Below are 4636 nucleotides of genomic sequence, written 5' to 3'. Positions count from 1 at the left end.
ACCGCGCACACCGCGCCCAGGTGCGCGGCCGCTCAAAAAGCGGCGGGGGGACGCGCCGGGATGGGGACAGCCTGGGGGAACATCCCACAGCGCTCTGGGGACATCCCGCATCAGCGCTGGGGCACCTGGGCTTAGCGGGTAACATCGCACAGCGGTGCTGGGGGAACGTCCCAGGGCTCGCGAGAATCCCACAGTGTGGCTGAAGGATTGACCACAGCAGGCGTGGTGGGGTCGTCCCAGGGCTGGCTGGGGTTCATTCTGTAGCAGGTATGAGGATGTCCCACAGGAGATCTAGGGGTTCATCCCAAGGATGGCTGTGGACATCTCACAGCAGATTAGGGGACAGGGAGGCATCCAACAGCAGTTTAGAGGGGAAACATCCCACAACATTTGGGGACATCATGCAGCAGGTCTGGGGCAGGGCACAGCAGATCCTAAGGAGATCCTGCAGCGGGATGGGGGCATTCCACAGCAGGTCAGAGCACATCCCACACTGGGGCAGTGGTGGCCCCCAGCCACTGGAGCCAGCATGGACCAGTTCCTTCTGCTCCCTGGCCAGCAGCAGACCCAGACCCGATGTCACCCCTGCTCCCTCTGTGAACAGAAACCACCTGTAGCCCCCAGCCCAGCCTCTGCTGACACCTGGCAGGGCTGTGGCCATGGCCCTGAGGGACATGCAGGCTGTGCTCATCCTGTCTGGGACAGAGCAGCATCAAAAGTACCCCACAGTCTGAGTAAGAATTGGAACAATCCCAGTCCCTGCTGGAAGCCCAGAACCCCTCTGAATTCCTGTTCTCCTGTGGTTCTCCCCTCCTTGCCATGGGCAATCTCTGCCTCTGCCAAAGCCCTCCTGGCTCCCATGGCAGCCAGGGGCACAAGAGGAAAACAGCTCCCATCTTCAGCAGGGCTGGCTCCCACCCAAGATCCATGGGAAGACAGTGAGAAGGAGCACTGGGAGCAGAGAGCCCCATTCCAGAAGCTGTGCCCCACTGGCTCCTTCCAGCACAAATGCCAGGCCATGCTCTCATGGTCTCAGTGAGCACCTGTTCCTACATGCACACCACTGAAATTCAGCACGAACCGAGGCCTGACCACTAATGGTGGCACCTTTGGGCACCCCCATCCTCTGTGGGAGGAGGACATCACTAAAACACATGCAGCATTCCCTTCTCTCACTCCTTTTCTTCTCATCTATTTTCCTTACTTTTCCAGTTCTTTATGCTTCTTTTTGCCTTTCTTCTCCCTCCTAACTCCTTTTTTATCCCATTTCCTGCCTCTCTGTTCCTACTTCCATCTCTCTCTTTTTATTCTACTCCACTCCTCCAGCGTGTCCCGTTCTCACAAGTAGGTCCCATTTCCCCAGATTTTTCAATTTATATTTTTGTTCCAGCAGGGAAGGCTGAGCCTTTGCAGAGCCCACACTTCCCTGAGCCCTCAGCCAGCCCCGTTCCTTGGCTGAGGTGAGTGTGAGCGTGGCTGAAGGGGAGCAGGAGCACCGAGCCCCTCGCGCGCTCCCGCTCGGTTCAGTCCCGGTCAGGAGCTGTCAAATCCATTCCTTGGTGGCCTCCCCTCGGGGGCTCACTCTGTCTGGAGGTGTTTTCATTACAAACGTGGCCTTTTTGGGTGCTTAGGGTTATTTTGTACAAGTGCATTCAAGACAAATATGGGCTGGGTAAATAGGGTTTACTCCGAGGATGCTTTAAAAGCAAATTGGGATAAGCCAATTTTGACGTGAAAGGATTAAAAATAACTGGGATGTATCCTTAGCTGTTGTAAACTCATGTTGCTGCATGAAGCACTGGCAGTTTAAACCAGGTGAAGGGATTAGCTTATTTTAAATTCTGTTTGTATCCTAGAAACTAAAAACGAATGTAAGCCAGGAATGATTATTTTCACAATCTCCAGGTGTCCAAAACTTTTGAAAACAAATAATCACTTTCAGCTCTAAACCTCCTGATCCTCTAAAAACACTATAGAATTGAGGAGAAATAATAAGGGGGAAGGGAAGAATTTTGTGCAGGTTTGTGTAGACTCAGTCATTTCTTGTAAAAGACATTTGACATAAAAAGTATCATTTATGAAAGGTTGTCAATCCTGAGCCTGGAAGGGCAGCATTATACATTACAATGGGGATGCTACAGACTTACTAGAATCCACCCTAATGTGAATATTCTTACTACCAATTTGAGCTAAAACTGGTTTACTATCAGAAGAGACCATTCACATCTATGTGGCCTTTAGGTGATTACACAATGAAATATTAATTAATTCTGATTAAATCATTCATTTTCTTAAAGAAAAGGCGGAAGCTGAGGAGATTACTTTCTGAATTTCAGTGTCATTACAATTGTTTTACTGCAAAATTAGTAAAAATCCACAATGTGTCTTAAATGTAAATCCTCACAGTGCCCATCTCATGAATGCAGTTGGTGGGTCTCTCTGGCTCTTCTCAAAGCCTCAGTTTTACTGAAGACTATCTATGAGTAGGCATTCAAATAATTATTTGGCATATTCAAGTGATAATGGACTACAGAATTTACAGAATTTTGAAGACTAAGAAAGTGAATACATCAGCTATCTAAAAAGATAATTTTCTCATAAAAGAATTGAGAAGAAGCATGTAATGCGAGACAGGAGAATTATCTTTTTGCCCTAAAAACTCTCTTAATAATGACAGTATCTAATTTGTCTAATCTTTGAGACTCTATATCCAAAAATGGTCTTGATTCAGCAAAATGGTGACAGCTTGCTGACTCTTGTAGAGGAAGAATGTATTTATTTATATCAGATATATAAAAATGTATAGCCTAGGTGTAAAGTACACCCAAGATATGAAAGACCTCAAATCAGTTGCCTGTAGTGCCTGAAATAACCCAAACACACAAGTCATTCAAGAATAAATTTCTAAGCTGTACCCTGAGTTGGGATGTAGTCCAACATTTCTGCTTTCCGTCAATAATTAATGTTAATTAATTAAAGTAGAGGTTGACAGACAAACAGCCCAAGACTCTTCTCAATCATTTGTCTTCTCCCTTGGGGTCTGTGCACGAGGCAGAATAGACCATTTCTGCTGACATTAATTTGGGTCCCCAGCATTTACACAAGCATCATTTATGTTTTTTTGAGTTGCAAATATTTCTGTAAATGACTTCTAAGTTTGCTGCCTCTCTCTCTGATGTGGCTGGAGTTGGCCAGTGCCTTCTCAAGTTCCCAGCAGCAGTCTGGCAGGGAAATGGAGGCTTCACACCTGCAGCTCTCCCTGAGTCTGTAAAAGCCAGCTGGGATCCGAGGTGTGAGTGGCTTAGCAAGCCTGGGCACCCCCTGTGTGAGGCTGGATCACGCAGTTTGCATTATGTGGAGAAAATGAGAGGCGGTTCAGGCTGTGAGACGCAATTCTCACACGTGGGATTGCCTTTGGGGACATCCATGGGGCTGCTGCTTGTGGGAACTTGCAGCATTGGCTGAGAGCTCAGCACGTTTCTGCCCCGGGAGGGGAGGCAGGTGAGGAGAGCAGCAGCATCCGCGCACCTCACGCTCATGCCTGGCCTCTTCTGACGTCAAATAAACTAATTTCTAAAAAGTCTAAACACAAATGCTGATGTTGGGGTTAGAAGAGGCACCCTTGTCTGAATTCCTACCAAATCAATCCATAAATTTCGTTAGTGAATCCAAAATGCAGAGAAAAAATGTGTTTTAAACAAGAACTTAAGAGATAACAAGCACTGGCTTACAGCAATGAAGACAACATCCCTCAGCAAACTACTCCAACTCTTAAAACCTCATTTCCTGTTTGAATTTTACCGATCTGGACCAGCATATGATATTAAGCCCTCTAATATCAGGAATCTTCACCTTCCATGTGTAATAAGCTGGGAACAAATTCCACAATACCTGTTTCACTACACAGCAACATTTTTGTCACCAACAAGTGATTCTGGTAGCTCATCTCCATAACCTTTCCAACAGATCAACAAACTGCAAAATCTCTGGAATGATTTCAGGAATATTGTCATCCCCTGGGAATAGCCACAATGTTCTATTCTTAGTTATATAATCTTGCAGACCGAATCAACAATCAGTGTATAAACAGAAATATGGTGAATATACTAATAAAAAATGAAACAGATTGACAAAGAACTTCAGCATTAAAAAAGCATCCACAAGTGATTTTATTTCTGGGGTCAGACAAGAAGTAGTTGTAATGAGCTGCTGTTGTATGATCTGCTCCCAGTGCTCCTGGTGCCTCATTACGCTGCTTTTCAGCACTGCTGTTGTCATAGTAGTCCCTGAAGATCCTTATGTAAGGACTAAGATGATGGTTCTGCAGTATGTTAAAAAAGAGCATTTAACAGATAAGTGCTAATGTTCTAGATTAGGGATTCTCACTCCCTTACTCTGCACTGGCTCATGTAATTGCATGAATCACTTTGATTGCAAAGTACATGCTCTCCTGTCAGCTTAGGGGGATTGAAGTGGAATATTACAGAGTCTGCTCAGGAAACAGTGCTGGAAAAAGAAAAAGCTGCAAACATACCACAAAAACTAACAATTCCTAGTTACTCATGAAATTTGCTTCTTTGATTTGCACACAGATTTTATTTAGACTTTTGTGCAGACATGACTGCGTTGGCAAAGA

The sequence above is a fragment of the Geospiza fortis genome, unplaced genomic scaffold (genome assembly GCF_000277835.1).
Source record: "Geospiza fortis unplaced genomic scaffold, GeoFor_1.0 scaffold70, whole genome shotgun sequence".
In the NCBI taxonomy this organism is placed as follows: Eukaryota; Metazoa; Chordata; class Aves; order Passeriformes; family Thraupidae; genus Geospiza; species Geospiza fortis.
Note: the sequence above shows the minus strand (reverse complement) of the source record.